This window comes from Caloenas nicobarica, chromosome 2, assembly GCF_036013445.1.
Source record: "Caloenas nicobarica isolate bCalNic1 chromosome 2, bCalNic1.hap1, whole genome shotgun sequence".
Classification (NCBI taxonomy): Eukaryota; Metazoa; Chordata; class Aves; order Columbiformes; family Columbidae; genus Caloenas; species Caloenas nicobarica.
Genome location: NC_088246.1, coordinates 44,224,363 through 44,250,160, shown reverse-complemented (window position 1 = coordinate 44,250,160; position 25,798 = coordinate 44,224,363).

The window sequence follows — 25,798 nt, the reverse complement described above, 5'->3', positions numbered from 1 at the left end:
GCCAATTTTGTATAGAAAGCCCTCAGTAATGGACTAACAAAAAATTGAAGCGTTAACGTGTGTCTTTGTAGTATTAGATCTAACAAAACATTTGAAATGTGGGAAGTATAAGTGATTTTAGCCTCTTGAGAACTGCTGTATTCACTCAAGTATATGCTGATTTTAGAGTCTTCTCTTATGAACTGGAAATTTAAATATTGCTTGAAAACACCTCCTGCTGAATTTATTGACCTGTTGTTAGGAGTTTGACACGAGGGAGATCACCTCCAATTAACTCAGGAATTAAAAGCTGTTCCTAACATTTTAGATCACGAAACTTTATGCAGCCTTCTTAAAACACACTGGAAGGGTTTAATTGTGTACCTCAAGCTGAGATGTGTATAAGTGTTTGCAAGATTGGATTTTTGGATAATAAATCCTTCAAGGCAGAAAATTTATCTTCAAGCTGTTTCAAAACAATCTAGAATGTGAATTTAAAGCATGCCAGCTATTTTTGCACAAACTCTTCATGTGGCCATGTTAATCCAAACAGAAGATCTTTCTGAAATTGCCTCAAACTAGTTTGGAAGTGGATTAGTATAAAGGCATCCTTAGCGGGGAATTAGGGCAATTCTAGAAGGGGAGTGACCATGGAGCTGCTTTTGTGGAGAAACTCTCACCAGGCTGTTTTCACACATCGATGCGGCTCATCACAGTGGGGTCCTGATATTGACGGGAGCTTTTTTATGCTCCTGCACCACATAAGCATTTATGACTGACAGCACTGCAGACTATTGAGTTGTTTGAACTGCTTATAGAGGCACTTATTTTTTTGAAACATAATAGATACATCTTTTGGGTAGATTTCCTCCTGGTAGCAAGCTGTCACTTCCCAGCTTTTCTGCTGTGGTGAGATGAATGCTTAGAAAGCAGGCTATACTTGATTTTATTCATAAAGCATTGCGCATGTGATAGAACATTCTGGCTCCATCTAATTAAGCAATAATTCACCATGGGCAGCAGTGTCTTTCGGAATGGTTATTGACTGCCTCTGGGAGTTTATTTTCCAGAATGCTTTACTAATATGAAGTAAGTAGTTTTGTCCTGTGTTAAGTTTTGCTCGCTTATGCAGTTTTTACATTATACACTCAGAGTAATGCCCAGCTTCATAGAGCACAGCAATACCTCTGTGCTAATGATGCTCAGCCAAGACAGCTGAGTGTGGCCATTTACTGCTCAAGGTGTGTCACCTGAATGAGATCTATTGCCCTCCTTAAACTGTTAGCAAGGACACTAGAGCTAAACTTTACTGGAGGATGTATGGAGCTATGATCAAGGATTTACTAGTACTTTATTGTTTTTCCTACTTTTTGTTTCGATTTCGTTGAATGTGGCTTCAAAATCAAATATAAGAATGAAAGAGCAGGAGGGAGGCCGAGTGGAGAAGTGCTGTGGAAGAGGTGAGAAAAGCGCATATTGAACCATCTGTGAAGAGAAAGGAAAGAGATTGTGAGTACTAAAAACAGCAGAGGAAGAAAAGGGGAGAGGCAGGAAGTAGGTAGCATCATTAAAGAAACATGGAAAAGCTGAGGGGAAAGGAAATATGATTGTAAGAGAGGTTGAGAAAGGATTACTGGTAAGAAAAGTAGGCTGTGAGAGGGCCATTTGTGATGGAAGGGAGGGAGTCTGGAAAAGATCTGGTCAGAAGCAATGTTGATAATTTGAGGATCTAGAAAGGTAATGGAAGAAAAGGCTCAGAAGCTCCAGTGAGTTACCAGTAGGTACAGGCAGGAAGCAGGCTGGTGGCTGTGGAGATTGGGCACTTCAGGGACCTGTTCTGTAGTCCTTAGGCTACAAGAAAATTTGGTAGAGCTGATCAAAGGGGGAAGACAAGAACTACCTTTAAGAAGGAAGAAGGTGACTAGGAAAGACTTTCACACAGAATAGCTTCAATGTCATCCAGGACTTGAGCTGAGATTTGATTCTTGTTCTTGTATCTCACGAGCTGTGTTATGGCTTCACAGCTGTGCTGAAGTAAATTAGATTTTGGGGCAGTAGCTGAGTAGCTTGTGTTTCTGCCCTTCCTTTGGAACACTGCAAGAACAATTCGAGTGAAGCTCTTTCTTTGCATTGTTAAGCCTAGTGCCTCCTCAACCGCAGGGTCTGTGGTCTTTCAGGCTTTGCACAGAGAGAAGCAAGAAACAAATCATCTTCCCTTTGTGTCTTGAGTCTATATTCTGTTAACATTTGTGAAAAGTTGTAGTGTCTGAGTTGTGTAACATAGCAATTTCCTATATCTTTCTCTCGCTTAACTTGGTCTTATAAAACTTCGTGTGAAATCCCATGTTGCGCTATGTTGTCTGGAAATAACTTTTCTACATATATAAAAAATTTGAAAACACCAATAACCATTGTGGGGAAGAATGTGCATTGTGAATAATCTATCTGTAAGAACACTTCTGAGAGGTTCTCCCCTCCACCCTTACTTCTTCTTCTTGTGGAGAAGCTAAATACACGTAAAACAGAATGCTTAGAAAACGTCATTAATCATGGATTTCTTCTCTTTTCCCTTCCATCCAAAAACCAAAGTAGATGAGCTGGAGAGTGGCAAGGCACAAGATGGTGATGGAGATATTCAATTATCTGTCACTTGCATTTAAATATAGCAATATATTGCTACAGTGCACTATAGACAGTGAGTATTCTTTTCTGCTGGCTGCTGTATCTGACAGTCAGGTAATATTATGATTAAGACATAAGATTTTATTTCTATATTCATCACGGAGTTTGGCTTTTATGGTCAATATATTTTGTTTACAGGGCATGTGAGATTTTTGTTTTGTTGCTTTAATGTCTGGCTAGCTGAAAATGAATATTTTTCTAAATCAATAAAAAGCCCTAAACAATGACACGTGTATGTGGAAGATAGCAGTTTTAATTGTCATAAATATACCTCAAAATAGAAAGTCTTTTCAGTGCTAAATTTAGGGGTTTACCCGCTTTGCTGTTGTAGAAGTTTAATGATCTTGGAGAAGGCTAACCACACAAAACCACTTATTTTCCAGGGTTGTTACAACCTTCTAGCATTAACTTCCTATATTAATCTATGCAAACTCGTAAGAAAGGTTAGTCTCATCTGTTGGGACTAGGTCATCATGGCTTTATTGCTGTGGCAAGTGGATTTAGTCAAAAGGGCTTAGTAAAAATGTGTGTCAGTTGCATCAGTTCTGCTCTTCTAGAGAGCACATAGACAGAGTCTAATGTGAAAGAAACCATATGCATGTTCAGCTGACCAGTGATGAGACATCTGCCAGGCCTCATGGTGTTGTAGGAACCCATGGTACGATTGGAGGCTTTCTCCCATTCTACCTGCCACAGTCAGAGACTGGTGATATTTTTAACTGGCTGGGAAGTATGTGGTAATGTTCAGGTAGGACAGCTACAGTTCAGTGGGTGGTTGAGTGGGTCGTATCCCTCTGAGCTGCCATTTAGTTGTGCTTTGGCCATCAGCTCGTTGACTTCATGACGTGATAGACAGAGGGAATGCAGGCTGAGACCAACATGCTGTGAATGGATTTGCGATAGTTTTTCTGCTAAGAGTAAGTCTAGTTTGGTGTAGGCAGAGTACAAATGAACTGAAGCACTGTGCTGGCATTATGTAGCAGAGGATGAGCTGGGGTCATATGCTTTCCAGATGCTATCTGAAACTTGGTAATTCCTGCTGTCAGTTTCCTAAGTACTTCAGTGAGATGGCAATTATGTGTGGAGCCATACTGAGATATTTCTGCTCCTAGGTCAAAATGGCATCTGTAGCATATCCTTGTGTTTTTCTTGAGTTTTGCAATGGAGTCTGCACCTCCCAGTCCCTCTTCCTGGAGGCCAGAAGGAACATTAGTGCGGATTCAGTGTATCCTGCTGCAAGCTGCTCTTCTCTACCTGGTTTAAACTGTTCCTCTGGAAAGTGGCTGGCCTCAGTTGTTCTCAGTCCTGCCTGCTGGGGTCAGTGCAGATGTAAGGCAGGGAGAGTAGCAGCTCTTCCCTGAGAGAGCTGGAACAGTGAGAAGTGTGGAGACATGAGTTCTCCCTGGCGCATAAGCACTTCTTTTTCCAAAACCACATTTGCAGGTGAGAATTGCAGGTAGTATTTGGGCTGAGTTGGCAACAGTAGGGCTGTTCTCTACTCGTTCTCTGAAGCAAGGTTGTGATACATGGCTGACAAGTGTCACAAAACCCAAACTTCACCAGGCTTGACTTCAGCCTCTCTGTCCTAGAGTCAATTACCATTTGCATTTGTGTCACTTGTTCAGATTTCCCCTAATCTAATGGCAGTTTCCATCCTCTGAAGCCCTGCAAAATAATCAGAGAATCACAGAATGGTTTGGGTTGGAAGGGATAATCAACATGTATTTGACCTCCCTTTTGGTGATAGGTGGAAAATCTTTGAAAATACTGAACAAATCTCATACCAGTATCATCTCCAGGTGATGGATCAATGCCCCAGAGCCACCCGAAAGTTTCTACCTCAGAGCATCTATCCTGTTTGCATATCAACTGCTCTAGGAGGAACTCTTAAAAGTCTGGTAGGAGAACGATGCTAATGTAAGGTCAGAGAGGAAAGTCCTGTATTTACTTCCTTTTGAGATTCATTTTCAGTATTTTTGATTTATCAGTTCAGCTGATAAAAAATCCAACCCCAAAAACCTTCAACCATTATCAACTAAAAGCTTCTTGAGCAACAGAGCATATGGTGAGCCTGCCTTAAATTAGCCTATTTTATTTAGGTCACATGTGGGCTACTCTGTAGACCACTGAAGGTGACTAATCTCTTTTGTTTTGCAATGGAATTGTATTAGGTAAGATCACAAAATTATTTAATGAGGTTTAGCCATGAAGATGCAAGCCCATGTCTGGAATGTGCTCCTTAAACTGTTCCATCTAGATCTGCAAGCTCAGACTATGACAATTAAGATGAAAGTGAGTTTGTCTGCACTGGAAAACTTAAGAATCAGAAGTAATTAATGGATTTAAAGTGGATTAGTTAAATCAGATTAATTCCTGATCTTCCAAAGCAAATTAAACTAAACCAAGTTAAGGCCTCTTTCATTCTGAGTAAAAGCATCCACTTGCCAGCTTAATGCAGTTTAACTAATCTTCTTAAAAAGTGAATTTGGATTACTCTTCCTGAATATTCTTCTACACTTGGTTCCTTTCCATTAAAACAGAAATGCTTTCAGTACTGCTTTCTTCAGGGCTTTAGGGCATGGTTGAACCCAACACTCAAGATTAGATCCTATGAATAGTCAGGAAGAAGTGTCTGCATGACTGCTAGGAATAAAGTGAATAGATCTTTATGCAGTTTTATGTGCAAAACTGAAACAGTTCAGGCTATGCATCTTCCATATTTTCAATGTTTATACTGTGGATGCCTACAAACAGGGTGACAAAGGCATCTAATTTTAACACCAAACTGGATGGAAGAGTAGCAGAAGGGCAGGCAGCTTGAATCACCTGATTTCTTATTGTTCTAGGATCAGAGTACTGTAAAGCTGTTACAGTCTTCCTCATGTAATCTGGTGCTCTGCTCTCTAAGGTTAGCAGGTGAGCTGTACCTTAAGTCCTGCTGAGTGCTGAATGACTGGGAAAGTTTTGAAGCTCCTCTCTGTTGTGCGTCTACACTTTGAGCTCATGGCTGCCCAGGTGGAGAGATCACTCTGCGTTCCCAGCTCCATGGATTATTTGTGAGAGTGGCAGAACCTTTGTCTCCTGTGGTTTCACTCTAAGGAGTGTGCCTTTTTCACTTTTTGTTGGTCTGATCCTGATGGAGACAAAGTACTAGGAGCTTCTGCTTTTGATCTGGCCAGCCTGTGGCAAGTCTCGCCTACTGTGACTTTGTCTGGCTATGTTATGGTTAAAAGAGCATACAGTGCTGTTTCCATTGGGTTTTTTTGTTGTTGGATTTTTTTTTTTTCTCAGGTCAGTCATCTAAAGCTAGTTGCTTCAAAAAGGAGTTGTACATAATGGGTATAAAGTTGAAAACTACACTTAAGCTCTTTAGCACATTGTATATGTACCTACAAGATGCTTGTTGTGGAAAATTTTTATGATGCAGGTTACTGACTAGAACTTAGGACTGCAGAATACGATAACCAGTATTTAAAAACATCATCAGGTGAGTCCTTTTCTTTCTCTCTGTATTTGTCCCTATTTGAATATCTTACAAGACTGCAAAATGTAGGTCAAGTTAAGCAACCGATAGCACCAGGGTAAAAAGAGGGATCTTAAAGTATTTCTGTTGATTTTTGCTGGGACAGTGTGTAGTCTCAGCAGTCTGCGTGCTGTCATTTGCACTATTGGCACCTAAAGTCCTTGTGATCTTTCTGATTTTGATAGGATTTGTCATGTGAAAAAGTCTGTTATTCCTGTCAGCGGAATTATAATGCACAACTATGCTGCTGCTTTTTTAGGTCTGCTAAACCACGATTCACAAAAGCATCCTAAAGCTGTCCTTTCTTTATTGACTGACATCTCTGTTGCTGGAAATGGATTACTTTTGATTGTAAGAGGGTTTGAAAGAATAAGAAAGATGCCTGCCTTGTGAAAATTTTGGAGAGAACAGGTTATGTCGGGGTATTTTAGCCAGCCAGTCTCAGAAGCAGGATGGGCACATTGTTCCAGTGTGGTGCTCAAACTCATCAGACACAGCTTCTTGACCTGAGCTGGTCACTACGTACGGCTCTGTGTTGTGCTATTTAGATTTACTGCTTAAAGAATCTTGTGTGTTACTTCATTGCATGATGTAGATAGGCCTGAAGGAGATACCTGAGCTACCAAGTAGATGTCTAGAAAATGTTTAGGTAAAGGTTTTTGAAGATGGGAAATGGCCTTATCTTCATTAACACTATGGCCTCTTTATACCACTCAGGTAATGTAAAATGAACTTAGAGTGGAGGTAAGGACAGCTCATACTTATGTAAATTCTCTTCTGTATTACTGGTGGTAAAGGAGGGCTTTGGTCTAGAACAATTTTTGTTCCTCAGCAATAAAGTATCTTCTCTTCAGTATCTGTTAAATAAATAAGAAATCATAATATTTCTCACATAATAGACACTCCAAACGACTGTTTTCTCATATATCTGTGGATTTTTTTAATGTGACTTTGTTTGAAAGGACAAAGTGAGTATCAAGATATGAAAAGTTTTCTTCCTTGACAACAGGCCAGGTTTTACTCAAGAAAAGGGCAAGGCACTTTAAATGTTGATCTGTGGTAGTTTCCCCTTAGCCGATTTGATCTGATATATCACTAAATCCCAACACTTTGTAATGCAATAAACTCCCAGTCTTTGATTACATCTGACACCAACAGAGGAGCACTGATCAGAAGAATCTTCCTTTGATTTCTCTGGGTAGTGGATCAGATGCAGCAGTGAAAAGGAAGGAGCTGAAGAACAAATGAACAACATAAAAAAAGTGAACTTTTTATCTCTGTCCACAAAGATGTTCTTTAGAACTACAGACTACACAGTCCTTTTTTATTCTTAGAGTGAGCAAAACCTTTCTATATACAGTACCTGAAAATCACAGAATAATATGCAATGTCTTTAAAAAAAATAAATCACTGTGTGTGGTGATATGGGATTTCCAGTGGGCTCTTCTAGTATACAATCCTTTACAACTATACATGTGAAGTCTCTTAGCCCTTTTTTAAAACACAAATGTAAGTCTCAGATCAGTTCAAATGCAAACATAGCATTTTTCAGCCTTCTGTGTTTAAATTTTATTAGAGCTAGTTGAACTGAACCAAACTTCCAGACTCCTCTTGAATCTAAGATTCCAACCACTACTTATACCCGTAAGTCTACAGGCATACTCTTGGGATGCAGATGCCACATCCTTTCTGGTATCACCATACTGAGAACAGAGGTTTGCACAATGAGTTCTCAGTCTCAGATTATTGCTGGCCCTTCATGGACAAATTCTGAATTTTTCCTTCATCTTCAGCAGTGTAGGGGCTCTAGCTATGACATAGGCTTCTCCAGCATTCAGAATACTCTGGGTTTGTCCAGGATCCCACCCCAAGATCTTCCTCTTCCAAAGTTGATGTCATTGCCTGTGTATGTCCTGAACTCAAAGTCTACTCCTGTATCAATGCAGGTATAGCAGGTTTTAGATGCCTCAATCATCTGCAAACCTGAACAGGGTTTGCATGCTCTTAGTCAATGCATGTTTTAAGAACAACAAGAAGGAATTGTTTATTCTTCTTAGCTGCATTTTTAGGTAGAAATATTTCCTTGAGTTATGGATTAGAGCTGTAATTTTTTGTGTTGCCTTCCTTATTCACGCTGTTCCTGTGACTAGGATAACTGATGATTAGAGCTATTCTAAAGTAACTGTTTTCATACAAGTAGCAGGGCTGAAGTGAGAAAGGAGAGGAACATTAATTATAGAGCACACTTTATTTCCAATGCCAGCTCTTGCAAGGACAGGAATTGTTTCTGGTTCCTCCAGAGCCTGTGTTTTGGCTCATGCACCTTTGGAAGCAGAAGCCAAGGTATTTGGGGAAGTTTCTTGTTCATTTAAAATAAAATGTACAGTAATTAGACAAAGCAACCAGTGCCAAATGCAATACAGCACATATGAAATACTTAATTACAGAGGAAAGTTATGTGTTCCAATTGACAGAGTAATCTGTACTCTAATTTACTTGTCTTACAACTCATTACATCTGAGATATTGATTTTCCAGTAGATGGCTTTAGTGGATAAATAAGTGCATTTTATTTCAGAGACCTTGGTTTGAGTCTGGTCTGTGAACCTCTGTCAAATGAGCTTGGAAAGCTCAGACCTCTCTATTAGGTGGTGTCCATGGAATAATCAAAGCAGACTGACTTCAATAGTGCTAGTAATTTGTAAATAAAGGGCAGACAGAAATGAGTCACTTAAAATGCTGTGGCTTTTGAGACTTATAAGACAATGTCCTAGCAGGTAGCTGAAGTGAACAGTGATTGCTTTTTAATTACACGTACCTTGACTTTTAGGGTTTAGTATCTCATTTATTTCAATTATACTGTGTGAGACTTTCTACCATGAGCCAAAAGGGGTGGAAGAAACCTGGAATCATTAAACCTTGTCCTGATCTTTCATAAAAAGTTGAATACCTTCAGAGTGTACTTCACTTCCTGAAGTAGTAGCTCAATTATGGGTGAGATCAGCTGCTAACCTTGGCTGAGGAACCATGAGAAATGATTAGCCTTTGTAACATTTAGCTAAAGCACTGTAGTTGCAGAAGTTACTATAAATCATATTTTTTTCAGAAGTTTGCATCATTTGTAGCAGTTGAACAGATCAGCAAAACTTGTTTTTGTTAAGCAATTTGAAGTAACAAGACCTTCATCCATACGTGTCATACTCCTAGTACCTTCTTGTTTTGTTTGTTTGGTTTTTTTGTTGTTTTATTTCCCTCTTTTACAAATAACTCCTTGGGCTGTTATCTTTTGCATTTAACTTTTTTTTTTTTCCTCCTTGAAGTGAATGGTTGATTTGTTAAATATTTATTTACTAATTTATTAGTGGAAACATTACGATATCCAGTTTCAAAAGTAACACAGGGGTTGCTGTAATTGATCAGACTCAAGATCCATCTAGAGCTGCATTTCCAGAGACCAGCAATAGCCAATACCACATGTTTTAGAGAAAGAATAAAATCTAATCTTTCATGAACAGTTTTGCAGTAATATCCCTATACACACTAATATTTGAAAGCAAGCAGGTTGGTGTTACTGAAATGTATTTATTTTTGGTAGTTTCAGATGGAGACTTTCTTGTGCCTGCTGCAATACCTTTCCCTTTTAATCCTACTGAACTCTTTTTCTGATAGTATTACATATTGTGGAACTGAGATTCATGTGTTTTATCTGTTTAAAAAAATCTGTTCTAGTGTGTTTCATTATTAGCTAGGATCCCATTGTTGCATTTTTCTATACATCATTTATTTTGTAGATCCGTCATATTCCCAGTTTTTTTGCTTTCCAAACAATAATTATAATATTTCATTTTCTTTGGTTTTAATCTATTCCAATATGGAAATATTTCTGTGTCTTTAATTGTTTTTGTTGTGGTCCTGCCACTTACTGTTTCTGCTTTGCTTTGTGTGTGTGTGTGCGTGTGTGAGATTGGATGATCAGAACTGAAATGTGATTGTACCATTGATTTTATATAATGGCACTTCAATATTTCCCAGATGACTTGTTATCTGTTCCTTAATGAAGACTAAAATGTTATTTGGGGTGTTTTACACTGCCACTGTACACTGCACTTTTCAGAAAGATGTCTAATTCTTTTTCTAAACAGTTACAGGTACAAGCCATCATAGTATGCAAAGAGTTCATCTTGTTCATTCCATTATTTTACATTCAACTCCATTTAAGATGCATTTGCTATTAGGTTATTCAGTTACCTTATCACATTAGGTTCCTTAGTTACTGATCATTCTTTAAACCATGTGAGTTGGCAAGAAAACAAATAGGCCCTCTCTCCCCTCAAAAAAAGGTAGTTTGCTTTCACTGTATCATAATTTTTGGATCACTTACATTTTACAGTATTTCTTTGCAATCTTAAAGTCACATGGGAAAATGTCTGCTGCTGTGGAGTGTGTTTTTCTTTTCAAGGTATGTCCTCACTTAAAGGCTTGAGCCCAGGGAATAGAGTGCAGGTTCAGAGCCCAAATTATTCCAGTACTATTGATTATTCTTAGAGTATATGTAATTTTTTCCCTCCACCTGATTTTTGTGGCAAGTTTGAACTAGTTTTCTTTTCAACACTTTCTTTTTAGGAGGAGTTTTTTTTTTTTTTTCCAAAGATGTTGCCTTGAGACCAAGTGTCACCTCAATTTTATCTATTTTTTACCTCTCTGTATCAATTAGAATATTGTTTAGTCGAGTGTCTGGCAATCTTTTTGGATGACTGCTGTATCCTGCCTGGGTGCTAACTTGTCCTCACCAATATCTAGATCTCTCCCCTGCTATGTGGCAATGTAAACCATCTGGCAACTGAATTAGGTAATCGCAGCAGAAAAAAAGCTTCTCATTCATCAAAGGAAACCTTGGCCATTTGAATAAGTAGGTATGATAAGAGGACTGCTGTACGCTTTCAGTTTCTGATTTCCAGAAAAACCCAATAGTGTGGTGTAGCCCCGAGGCACAACAGCTGAGTATTATTTAACTAATAGAATGTGCCAATAATGTAATGAGATCACTAAGGATATCATAAGGATATGTCTACAGGACCCAGGAGTTACTAGAACTACTGGAAGCAATATGGTCACCTCAGGCTATAACCTTGCTGGAGCTGCTTTTCCTTGCGGATGTATCAAACCAGAAATAACTCGAGTATTCCTGCACAGCCTTGCTTTGCGCTGCATGTGCACATCTGTGTAAACTAAAGCAAAACCCTCTCTGGATGGTCCCTAAACTTGGGGGCTCTAGTTCATTGCACTTTTTTTTTTTTTTTTTAAGTGTGGATACTTGTTTTCTCCTAGAGTATAGATGTATTAAAACTAAGAATTGGCAGCAGAGGAGTTTATATTTAGAGTACAGAAAAGTCCGGAGCTCATTTAAGTAGTCTTGATTAGAAAAAGAAAAACATGGCTGCCTTTCAGCCAAACACTTGCAAATTATCATGGTTTTGATTTATAACTATTCTTTTTCATTTCACACATGATCGTATAAAACTGACCTGTATGCCTAGGTGCAATAGACCAGAAAGACTGAGTGGAATATTAATGAGAATAACAGAACTATAAAGCCTGTCATACTGATATTTGTGTTCTCAGTGTCAATGCTACTTGGCATCATGACAATTCCATTTTTATCTGTTCATTTCTTAAATTGCCTAATTGCTAGGTTTCAGCAGTACGCAGAAATTTAATGCATCATTAAAAGATCACTTAAGAAAGATTTTCTTAAAAAGATTCTTTTTTTCTCTTATGCGTCTAAGTCTTTCAGGATCTTTAAAGTTTAAACTTGTAACAGTTTCAACTGGTTTTGGACAGTAACACTAAAAAGCTACTAATTAAAATAAAGACAACAGAAAAAATATTTGTTACAAGGTATTCACACCTTGCTCAGTAGGATGGAGTGCTCCAGCGCTTCTTTTTTTCTTGTTTAATCTGAACTTCGTTTTATGCAGCGTAGGCTAGTTAATGATCTTCTTATTTGCACGGGCCAAGATTTTGTCACTTCATAATGTTTTTGCTTTCTCTTTAGTCTTTATTCCTTCACTTTCCCTCCAATCAATTTAATTCTATGAGATGTATTTCAATCATCTATATCAGTGGTGAAAGAAATAATATTAATTTCTGTGTGCAGTCATTTCAGTAGTTTCTTTATGAAGCATTACGCTATCAGTTCTGGTAATAGTGACCTTGCAATAAGAAAGTAAAAATCTCAACACAAGTTCTGATCTTATGTGCTCTTTCCTAATGATAACATGGAGCATGATCTTGACCTTGTCTCAGAAGTGCTATTTTTGATCTTAGATTCAAACAGTGAAGCTAATAAGAAAGTAAATAACACTCATCCCATGTTAAAGCCAAAGGAAGACATACTGCTCTTTTTTTGTCTCGTTTCTGGAATCTATAGTGGTGGTGTTTTGGTTTGTGTTTTTGTTGTTGTTGTTGTGGTTTTTTTTTCTTTTTTTTAAATCTCTGGTGCATGTGGGCTATTAACAAGACCCTAATCTACTTTGGTTGGTTGGTTGTCTTTTTTGGTTAACTTTTGTCTAGAGATTTGCTAAGAACTATCTAACTTAGTAAAAGTAGATTAGTAGGAGTTATACAAGATGGTAGATCTGTCAAACTGTACTCTAGGGATCTGTTCTTGCCTAGATTGTGAATAATCTGTTGTCATATTATTTCTCTTATTTTTAGTTGATACCTAATGTCTCTTAGAACTTGTGTGCCTGAGAAGTTAGCATGAAAGCTATGAGTATAAAATGCAAAAGGTATGCCATGGCGTCTCTGTGACACCATTCAAGTATGCACTAACAGCACATCTAATATAAGTTGACTTATGTGAGGTGGAGAAGGCTACCCCCTGCTTTGTGCAGAGTGTCTGCGAAGTGAAATAAAATTGAGTGGCTACTGTGCTGAGAATTTGCATCCCTTGTACTACATGCATTCAGAAAACGAATGTACTACACTCAACAGACTGCTGTACTGAGGTCTATCCTATTGAGCTCATATGCTCAAAATTTCTGCGTGCACCAAGGGAACTCAGTGCTGTTTCTTCCCTTATACCTCTGATGACTTGGTAGCTTAGGTCTAAAACTGACCCTAACATCTCCAACCATTTGTGTACCTTTAGCACCCTTTCTCACAATTTCAGCTATATATATATCTGGAGCTACAGTATAACTGTTCAGGGAAGCTGGGATAAATGCTGTGCACATGCCTTTCAGAAGTGCCAGTACTCCTAATTGCATGGGAAAAAACCAGAGCTAGCAAAACAATAAATCCTGAATATGTTTCTATGCCTCAATTTTCTTGCTACTCTTGAAACATCCTTTGGGCTCCTGGATCAGTCCCTCTGAGATGGTCCGGAATTGCTTTCTTGTAGCTCATGACTGGTCTCCTGAGCCGCTGAATCCTTCCAGCTTAGCTTCTCTTTAACCCTGAGCATTCCTGGAGCCAGACCAGCGTCCCTGCTATAAAAGAATGTTCCTCCCTTATCTCCTTTCCAGAGCTTCCTCTTCATCTTCCTGAGGCTTCCTACATTACAAACCTCCTTTTTAACACTTGGTTTCTCTGGTAACTTTCCACTGCACAGGATCCCCATCTTACAGACAGGTAACTACAGCAATAAGCATCCTCCATTAGTTTTCTCTGTAGAGAGAGAGACACAAAGACAGAAAAGCCTTTCACAAGGCAGTGGTTGTCTTCGCACTCAGTTCAAAACAGTGGACAGATTGTTTTTCTTGCATTCCTCAGATCCTCAACTTTTTGGTGTGCAGTCTTTCCTGGATGTCTCTGCACATAGGATTATTTGCAGTCTTAACAAGTGTAGTTGTCAAAACAGGAATTCAGAATACATGTATGGACATTTTGAAGTCCCAGCATCCTCATTTGTCTCATTTCCTTTACATAGAGAGTGCCTGTACACACACTTACTGGTATGATGTACTTACATGAGCCAATTTCAACCACTCTGTGCCTGTGCGTGCATCCGAGATGAAAAGAGCGAGAGTCAGATCACATACAACACAAGTCACTAAGAACACAGGTAATATTAATATTTACCATCATTTTTCTCAGGAAAGGTCTCTGACGGGATCAAAGATCATGTTTCATTGTACAATTTCTACCAAGCCTGAAAATGAGATATGACCTGTCAATGAAGTGTCTGGTTATCAGGAAATGCATTATTCTGTCTTTTGAACCCTTGTGTTTGGCAATCCATGGATTTAGTAGCCTTGAGGTCCTGCCACACAGTATATTTCATGTGCCACTTTACATTGACATTTTCAAGGCTGACATGGCCAATATATATAAGCTGTCTTAAAACTTCCAAGACACTTGAAAAAAACAAATGACAACAAAAACCCCACAGCAACAACCATCAAGAACAAAACCCCCACACAAACAAAACTTTTATCCCATAACTCCTAAAAAGGGAGCTGTATACACAAATTAAACAAAGCTATAACACAGGTAACAATTTAGCTTCTCAGATGGACAACTCACCACCACCACACAAACATACATTACTGACTTCTTCAGTGATCTTTGTTTTCCAGAGCATCTTTTCCTTGTGTTTCAGGAGGGCCCTGAAACATCTTTAAAAGGAATGAGATATGCAAGTATCATGCTGTCTGCTGTAGTTGTTTCTGACTTCACTCTTTCTCACCACCATAGAGCAGAGTGAAGCAGAGGGACAGTGGTATTCAATCTTACTTCCCCATATCCATATGCAGCTGGATGATCTAATTTTAGTTCTGTCAGCTTTTGCAGTGATAAGTTAACAATATAGATCACATATAAGCAGCATCACAATGATTTTTAAATGAGATTTATTCATTTAAAGTGGATGATAAATGGCTCTCTTTTATCTGACTCTTGCAAATAAGATTAAAGCAAGATTATTTTCCTGGAGTAAGAGAACAGCTGGCACAAAGTTAATGTCTCTAGGTCATACTGTGCTTGCCTGACCTTGCAGAGACTTATAATGATGTTGAGGATCATCCAGGTAGTTTTTCTGCTTCCAAAATCCTGTTTGTGTATTGCAACTAGATGCTACCTGGAGCACTGATATGTTATGAGTTATGGTGACCAAGAGGCTTTGGCGGGAACAGGCAGAGGCCTAGATGGCACAATCTGCCCTGGCCTTTCAGGGAATCATGTGTGCATACGTGCTGAGTCTTTTAAAAAAATGTGGAAAGCACTGTCCTGTATTCCTTCAGCATTTTAGAAGGCCTAACATATTGCACAGAGTAACTTGAGTATGCTCCACTCAGGGTTAGCCCATCCTGCTGAACGTTTGGCCTCAGTTTCTTCTGGATTCCAAGAGACAACCTGATTTCTGCCCCCCACCCTCCACTTCAGATCCCATGAAATAGCATAAGGACTGTCTTACAGTCCATTGCAGTTCTCAATTGGTAATGTGGCACAAATAATCTGTGTTGCATGTCTTCAATATTATGTGAGAGGATGGAAGAAGCCAAGTCTATGTGGACTTGATAGTATCATATAGGCAGAGTAACTCCTGAAGTGAGCTATTCTCAGAATTTGTTTCAAAGGAAGCGAGTTGGTTCAGTCTGAGGTACTGGGAGACAGCTAACTCCCTATTATCAGTGAGAACAATGGATATTTCCCTTGAATGAACTGTCTCAAACTACAGGATTAAACTTTTCCTCTTGCTATTTTTTGTATTCAGGCAGAGGTCCTGGCCTTGTCCCCAGAGCTCTCTTGGCAGGAGGACGGCTGTACTGAAGAAGGTAGCAGTATTGTAAAGGGAGAGCTGACAATGACACTAGAGTTCTGTTTCACTGACTTCCACAAATTCCTTTCTGCCTTGGATCCTTGCAGGTGTGGGAGGTAGAAGGAAGGTTTTACTAACCAATAGTGATTCCTCTCATGTCTTATTCTGCTAATAGATCTACATTTTCCTATGGTGATATTGATCAGAGAAGATATCCTGTGGTAAATGTATCTGTAGCTTTCTATTTCTTACCTATATTATCTCTATTTACATAAGAAATAAAGTCACAGTGTTGACTTGCCATATGTCATTGGTGAATGAGTTTTGACTGGTATCCTTACTCTAGGGAAAGAACAGGACTTTATTATGCAAAGTACATGGTTTGTAATCTTGTGTCTACTGTGCCACTTTTCTTTAGCATCTTTCTATGACAAAGAAATAAAATCCTCATCGCTTGATTTTTCTGCTGCTTCTCAGATATTATTTTTCTAAGAATTCTGAGCTGTGAGTCTGTCTACAAAGTCTATAGTTGATGGCATTTTGCCTCATCTGTCACAACCTTGAATGCTCTAATAAATGAACTGTATTGGGCTGCAGATTTAAATTGGAAAGTAGTGCAGAGTAATAAGTTACTTTATTGGTTTCTTCCTTTTGATCCCTGATTGCTATTCTGTAATTTACTCTGAACCTAATGATCTGAACATTCTTTGTTGCTAAAAGTAGTTATCTATTTTAAAGCTTTGGGTCAAGTCCAATGTTGAGTGTCAGGCCAGTGTGCAGAAGAGGAAAAAATAAATTACCTGCTCCAGTTTGAGTTGATGCTCTATAGATCTCCAATTCAATAAGTGAAGTCACTCCTGCACCCCCTACAAAAAGAACAAAAGAATACATGAATTACCAGATTCTCCAGATCTGGTGGTGGTTCATCAGTTGTCCCTTAGCATCCCTTTGTGTAGTAATGCATAACATGTAGGACAATTAGAGAGCTGCGGTATAAGACTGAAGATTAAATTCAACTAAATTCTCACATGAGACCCTGTTGTCCTCTTGCGGGGAGTGTTTTTACATATAACTCTTCATAAAATATTTTTTAGGACTTTTTTCGTTTTGGAGAAAAAAATAAAAGGATAATCCGCCATGAAATGTGAGGGTAGTCAAACACCTGGAAGTGTTAGATATTTTGAAATACATATATAGACATATGTCTATAAACAACCTCTGAAAAACGTTGAGAGCAAAATATCCTGCTGTGATTCTGTGCCTGGTGCCTACAGAAAGTCTTCAATAGAAATAGTCTGTGTTAATCTTCTGTGCTTGGACTCTGAACTGTGATGTTCAGCTCTGCAAAACATATGTGAAACAAGGTGTATCAGTGATTCTACTGAGCAGGCAAAAATCAAAGCCTGAACAACAGAGAAAAATGTTCTCTCTTTTAAACCACTCTCCAGCTTTTCTGGAGAACATCACTACAGGACTGTCCTAAAAAGAAAAAAGCAATTGGGAATTTCAGAGTTCTCAATGTCTTTGCAGGGCATGTGAGCACTGCCATTAAAGGCATGCTGAAAATAAACTCCTTTAAAAAGAAAAAAAACTTTGTTAACAGTCAATAAGAAGTCATGAGGACAATATTTTATACATCGGAAACTGAGATTAGAACAAGTAAAGGTTATACCTCTCTTATGATCATCAGGCTTGATAGAACTCGGTTGACTTCCGGGTTGAATGAAGTTTATTTAGTAGTGTTTCATCTTAATAAAAATTAAAAGGCATTGTGGGCTAATCTGAATAAAATGTATGTTGTAATTTATGCTCTAAAATAATTTCTAAGAAATTTATTCAAACATGGAGGAACTGGCTCTTACTCCATTTGTGAGATAAAAGAATGCACTGCTGGATAGTGTAAGATGGCAAAGTATAACTCAGAAATAGAAGACATTGAGTGTAGTACATTTTTCTGTGTACCGACTGTGTTCTATTTGCCTTTTCTTTCTTTTTATCATTACATCTACAGCTGTTAATTTGTGAGATATTTCCAGCAAAAATGTGAAAGCAAAAATATGAGAATGAGAACACCTCATTCAGTGCAAGATGATTTTTAATCTAATTCTCATCGTTCATTAGTGATAGAATTGAACCCAGACTCCAATTCTGATACAAATTTGCATATTTATGTTGGCCAGAATTTAATTCAAACCAGCCATGAATGATAAAACTCATTCCAGTGAACCAATGTAACCTCACAGATTTGACCAGCTTTGGATAGGGATGTGTGTGTGACTCTGTACATTATTTCTGAATCTTTGCATCAGAAGTGGCTTAACAGTGAATGATAATAATTTGTTACATGTAATTCAAACACTGCAGCTGTTGTATGTTGTAATGCTTGGCCTCCACCATATTGGGTGGATAATGTCAATAAGAAGCACATTTGACTTCTTTAATTTATCTTAAAGAGAGGAATTCTGGTTGATCTTTGCATCTTTGTGTAGCAGAACAGAAGGAGGTAATAAAAAAACAACTTTGGGGGGTGGGACCGAATGTATGGAATATAAATGGTGCAGCTGAATGAACACGTCCTATTAATTTCAAGGTATTTTTGTTTTCTCGTCTTCTATGTATGAGTGCTATTGTAAGTAGTGAAGAGAGAAAAGAACAGATTAGATGGGTAAATGACAGCAGTAGAAGGTATATTTGCAATGGGATTAGGAAAAACAAAATGATGCTGTTTGGCATGATGGAAAGGATATAGCATTCTAGGCATGGGAACAAGTATGGAGAACAATTAGGAAAAAGCCCAGAGGTTGTGGGTTCACAGAGAACGACAAAGGTGAAAAAAAAATATCCTGAAGCTACATGAAAGTGCATTAGATTGAAAGAAATTTTAAAGGGTGGTGTAGTGGAAACCATGATACAGTCAGGCAAATCAACCTAAAACAGGCGGAAAGTGAAGTGATGGAGTTTCAACTGGTTGTGGAGTGGGAATGTGTTTGAGGAGCTGGGAAGGGCAGGTGAGCACAACTGGAGAACAAAGCAGAGACCTTGTTTCAACAGCGCCACGAACAGGAAAAACTTGGTATATGGCTGAATGAGATGGTAGGAAACATAACTGTGGGGGAGATGTGAAATAACCTATGATCATGGACCCCTGTTTATTTCTCCTACCAAGCATGTAATATTGTATCTTCTGATTTAAACCTGATTCTGTTTGGATACAGCTATGGCCTATCTAGGGAAAAGTGTAAAAATTGGCATATCATAGGGTTAATATTGCTAATCTTTTGGAGTCAGGCAAAGCGTTGATTATCAGCTCACCATTTTTAATAGTGCCTTGTTTGCCCAGAGAGTGTTTCATTACTTTCTCATATCAATATAAATATATAAAATACCACAGCTCTATGTCCAAAAACATGGTCTGTGATCAGCTTTCGGATAGCAATTTTTGATTGTGTATGTCAGCTGTTTCCATTGAGAGAATAGCCATTCAGATGAAACAAACAGCATTAGTTTACACCAAGTTACAGCTTTCCAGAATGGATGCTTTCATTGCTTGGCATACTTGGTACATCACCTACTATTGAAGTAATTAACAAAGTTTCTTGGCACTTTAATGTCTCTCGAAGCTCATTTCGTGGTACAACTAATTTGACAGCTGTCTGAATTACAACAATGTGTGTTAATATTATGTTTTCTTAATACTGGAATTAAAGTTTGTCTTCCAGACCAAAATTACTGTCTCAATCTGTACTTTACAACACTAACTTTGGCATTGATAGTCTGATAAATTGCTCAAAACCATTTTCAACCACAGAAGATATGATTTTCTTCACTTTGGATGAGTATCAAAAGTGTTTAGATCTCCATCCAACTGCTTCATCTTGCTGGATATTACTTGATAACACAATGTTATTTTGTAGTGACAGACCATAATTTTGTTCATATTCCAAACGTTGCCCTTTATCAGATATAGAAGCAACACTTGAATACTAAAGTTCACTTTGCAACTTACAGTCTAAAATAGTACCATAAACTCATATCACATAGAATATCCTAGTGCAGAGTTATTTAAGGAATAGTTTCAGAAAATATGGTACAATCTTACCCTTTTTGATCCAATTTGTAGCTTATATAAATTCTGATGAAAGAGTCAATCACAGACAGAATGTGAAAAGCAGCTGAAGCAATGGGACAAAACTCGCAGGATTCAGATTTTGGTATCAGGTAGTGATAATCCACAAGGAAAAGTTTTCTACCAGTACAGTTTTGTTGTGGTTTAACCTGTCAGGCAGCTAAGCACCACACATGGCCATTTGCTCATACCTCCCCTGCATTGGGACAGGGGAAAGAGTAGGGGGGGAAAAAAAAAAAAAAAAAAAAAAAGGAAAAACCTCATGAGTTAACATAAAGACAGTTTAATATGATAGCAACAGAAAGAATAATGATAACAATAATAATAATATTAATATTAATAAAAGAATACATAAAATGGGTTGTGAATGATGCAATTGCTGACCACCCAGTGGTGGATGGTCAGTCTGTCCCCGAGCAACAGTTCCCCTGGCTGACTTCCCCCAAAATATATACTGAGCACGATGTCATATGGTATGGAATGTCCCTTTGGCTAGTTTGGGCCAGATGTCCTGGCTGTGCTGCCTCCTGGCTCCTTGTGCACCTGGAACAGCATGAGAAGCTGAAAAGTCCTTGGCTACTTAGCAACAACTGAAATATCAGTGTATTATCAGCATTGTTCTCATCCTAAATCCAAACCATAGCACTATACCAGCAACTAAGAAGAAAATTAACTCTATCACAGCTGAAACCAGAACAAGTTTATACCAGGTTTCCAAAATGAATCAGCAGAACTAAAGGTCATTCAATATGAAGATCAGTTCTCAATAATATATCAAACATGAATTTCCTGACATCCTATCAGGTGCATTTTAATTTTAGTCCTCTGTGTTAGCCAAAATACTGTGATTCTCTGTAGGAGTCATAAACTTTTGCAGATCCTTGACATTATTAAATCCTGCCATATTGTATACAGTTTAAAAAATAATTTTACATCTTTTATTTTTCTTCTTACATCACATTTTTGTTTTCTTTTAGCTTTGACTGATGTTGCATATACATTTCAGAACCCTGCATATTTGTGCTGATGACAAGAGAATCTCTATACAGGAAGTTTTCTGAGCACTCTAAATGTAGATGACAGGATTTTATATTACTTGGCCATCTGACTTTTCAGAGAGTTGAAAGGGATTTGCCTTCTGGGGAGGGGTGGGGGGGACGAAGTAAAGGCAGCTTAGTCATAGTTAAAATTGTGCAGATGTATTTTCAGAATGAATTTTTCCTTCCCCCCCCCCCCCCCCCCCCCCCCAGTCCTTTATCTAAGATACTTTATCTCATTTATTTCATTTTCTACATAAAGGAGACCGTGATAGGTCAGTCTATTGAACAATTTCACTGCTCTGTTGTGTTGATTGGCAAGAGTTTATTTTAGAATAGTTACCATTCATAACAACATTTTCTTAAATTTTGTAGACCCAGGAGTTTACTTTCAAAGAACAGGTGAACACCTGGAGAAAATAATACATACAATTACTCCTATTGCAGTGACACAAATGATCAGAGTTCTTTTGTAATAGGTGCTTTATATATATGGGGGTAGAAAGAATTGCTACCTCAAGCAGCTTCTTGTCTAAACAAGCACAAGTGGGAAAAATTAACTATTATTGTCCTCACTGACACAAATTGAATAAAAGAGCAATTTACTGACTATCCTTAGGTCACGCAGGAAGCTGGTGGCAATGCTGCTGATTGAGCTTTAAGTATTCTGAGTTCCAGTGCAGCACTTTATAAAAAAATAAGTCCTTATTTGTTAGACATCTGAGTGAGAACATCCTGCAATATATCCTGACATTTCTTTAGAAAACATTCTCTTAGTGCTAATCTTAACTTTTTTTTTTTCTTAGACCCATAAAGCTTTGAACTTATATTAAATTTTTGGAAGAAAGACTGAGAGGTGGTTAAAGGTGGTATATACAGTAACTAAAGTACTCTTGGGAGTCAGTGCAGTTTTATTGCATTTAGTCTGCTCAGCGAAGTAATATATATCTAGTTCCAGGTACTTGCTTCTTGTCTCAGTTTGTATAGCGTTGGTACAAAATTGGCACCGTAGATATTCTTTACAAGAAAGAATGATGTATGCCCCACATAAAACAATTTTGAACAGCTCACAGGAGCTGAAAAATGCTAGTTAATTTTACCTCTGATTTTCTGCAGTGTGGAGGAGTAGTTGCCAGGATATTGGTTGGCTGACCTTGCAATCTGCAACATCATGGCCTGGTGTTACTTCTTGCAGACCAGTTGACAGCCTAAGTTTGGATGTGCTATAAATGTGTGAACGCTTTCTGTATGTGTATGTTAGTGCAACTCTCTTGTCTTTTCCTTCCAGCTTAAAGCCTTAAGTCTCTTGGTTATTCTTGCTGTGGTTTGCTGAGGACTCAATAACTAAAGGGTGATGTTGAAGAGGAGGGAACAACTTTGTCGTGTCCCCATTTCAGTCTGAAGAGACCTGTCAACACACAATTCAGCAGACACTTTGCCGTGAGGGTGGGATTCAGGGAAGAGAAGCTGCACCCTGACTCAGTATATCACCTCACTTACACATCTTTTTCTTATGAAATGGAATATCCCATGCAACCTGATAACACTTTTACAACATTCAAAGAGGAAGATGTTGTTTTCAGCTACCAGACTTGATAGAGGAGATTTAACAACTTTCATCGGGTTGTCATGGGGAATTTCACAGCCAAGCCACCTCAGCATGGAGCATTATCTGCTCTGCTGTTAGCCAGGAGCTGCTACAGAGCACAGGATATCACAGTCATATAACATTTGTTTCTGTTACACAAATATCTGAAAGAACCAAATTGAGAACATATTTTTTGCCACCTGTCTGGTGCAGGGCTTCAATGCAAGCAAAATTTATTGGTGAACCTTGTAAACATGAGTCAACTTGGTTAACTCTTTTTCCTTGAAAGCAGAAGCAGTTGTTCATGCCAGTCCCATTTTTGACCTCAGTGCTGGACAGGTAAAGAGTTAAGCTATTACAGTCTTCTGCCTGATTTTATCTGGGTCTTCTAATGTGCTGAGCATTGTGTTATTTCATCACTTAATAATTTGACAGAATTAGTAGCAATTACCATATGGGTGGTAGCTGAAGGATTGTGACTCTGCCTTATGAATAAAACAGGAAGTAATGCAGGTCAATCTTTGTTAGTTATTGGGTTGTAGTGTTTTGTAGGTTCTCTTGGATATATATGAAAATAGATTGCCCTTCGGAGAGGAAGAATATTTTAAAATATTGTCTAAATGCACTTGCAGATCATGAATTCTAAGTCCTGATGCTTTTTCTCTGTATTTTTATATGATGACAGCATGCTGTCTTACAATTTTGAGGAAACATTATTACACCATTGTATAAATCCACATTAGGCTTGGATCTTGAACGCTTTAAACAGTTCTGGTTCTCCTATCTCAAATATAGCACAAAATAACTTAAAAAGTTAGAGAGATGAATAACAAAGTTAATCACAAGTATTGAAAAATTTCCATAATATGAAGAAGTTGTGGGTCCCTTCCAACTTAGGACATTGTAAGTTAAGTATGCTAACACTGTTTAGCCTGGAGAAAAGTTGACTAAAGGACAATATGCTAGAAGTTCATAAAGCCTAACGTAAATAAGATGAGTAAAGAAACTGTTCATTGTCCTTTCCAGTGTGAAACATAGACCTCAAATGAAATCAGGAGGTGTTAGTTTCACAGCAAAAAGGGGCACTTCTGTGTGTAATGTGTAGTTCAGTCAAGAAAGTTATCACCACAAGATGCTGAAAATTTTCATGGTTTTATGGAGCATTTGACAGATTTATGGAAGAAAACTCAAGGAGGGAAGCTTAACAGAAAGCTCTTACTTCTGCCTCAATAAACTTCAGGAAGCTGGGGCAGTTTTGTGGGTAAATATTTTTTTTCTTCCACTCTGCTAGTACTGGTCAGCGGCAGAGTTGGTGGTATGGCAGAGATCCAGCGTGGTACAACTGTTCTTTCCATTCTTGTGTCTTGGAATAAATATCACTGCTACGATTGGGAAATTTGCTCTGTTTTGAGGTGAAAAGCTCTATCTAGATACAAAATTCACTTTCTAAAAAAAATGTCCTTGTGAAGACTGATAAACTTTTATAGCTAATTAGAATATAGGTAGCTGTTGAATGATTGTAGAAGAAATAATGGTGAAACTTTGAAAGGCCAATGCTGAACTGTACAGGCACCTTTTCAAACATGACCTTTCAAGTGTTCTGTTGTCATATACAACTGAAATATCAGCATTTAGGGTTGCCTGTGTGCTCAGATTGGATCTGCCAAGGCACCTATTAATAGATGAGTTAGGCATCCACTTCTTGCTGAGGTTCAACGGAAGTTGGTATCTTCTTTGTTTGACCTTCTGAAAATCCTTGCCTGAATGCCTGTGTATGGTGCTGTGTCTGCAAATTGGAATCATATTATTTGGGGCACCTGTAAGAAAACTTGGCCAGATATCTTAACAAGGCAAAGATTAACATTCACCTGGCACACACATCCTGGAATAATGAGCCTCTTCCTCACAGAGATACAGATCTGAATAGCAAACACTTTCTCCTTTTGTTTGGATTTGCTATTCACCTCTGCTTTGATTTCATGTTCTGTAAAGATATTCTAGAAACATTTTTCTCTCTAATGACTAGCTAAATATAAAGGAAAGACTAAATCTTAAATCACTCCTCCAAAACCCAAGCTATCTCTCTGAATATGTTTCTGGATTAAGTAGTGCTTTTTTTTCCCCTACAATTCATTTTTTTCCCCAGTCCTGTTAAGCCTTTTGTAGTAATTCTAGAGGTACAGCAGCATGATATGCCTACCCATCACTAATTTTCTACATGGCCAAGAAACGTCAGGGATTTAATGCTGGTGATATCTTTGGAGACCAATTCAGATATAAAATAAAAAGAATCCTGGTTTACAATTGATTTTACTGAAGTAACTATTTTCTAGGCATCATTATTGTATACAGTAGGAAATAGGTACAGCTATATTCTTAGAATAAAACAATTTGTGAGGCCTGTCATAAAAGGTTAAGAGAATACATTCTTTGCTTCACATCCCTTTTAACTGCCTCCATAAAATTTAAGGAATTGCAATAAAATATGGGTAAGTGCTTTCACTGGTGAGCTCTGTTTGACAGTACTTAAGAGATTACCTTGTGCTCAAGACCAACTGGAATATTTGCATGTAAGAAATTATTTAAAATTATATTTCTTTTCTGGTGTGTGGATTTGTGTGTGTGTTGGTTTTTTGTTTTTAGTTTTTGTTGTTGTTGTTGGGTTTGGTTTTGGGTTTTTTTTTGTTTGTTTTTTTTTTTAAACAGAAAGATCTTTGAACAGTTCACTGCCTCCTTGGCATTTCTTCATTCCGCTTTTCATTTCATGTGAAGTCTCCTGGGCTCTGACCAGTTCAAAAAGCAACTTTGTAGTTTTCTACAGTAAATGACTGACAGTATTGGAAACCATGCTCTTTGTCTGACAGACAACTGCATGCACACTGCTAAGCATTTAGACTGAACTTTTAATTTAACCCTACCAACTTTTTTTTTCCTCCTTCCCTCAACATTGTCTGAACTGTATTTCCCACTGTGGTAATGTATCTTCTGTTTCTGAAGCAGCTGCATCTTTTCTGTGATCCTAAATGCAGCTTTGGTGCACAGTTTGCGATCTTATGAAGATGTACTTTGTGTATGTGCTGTTGCATATAATAACCTGAGAC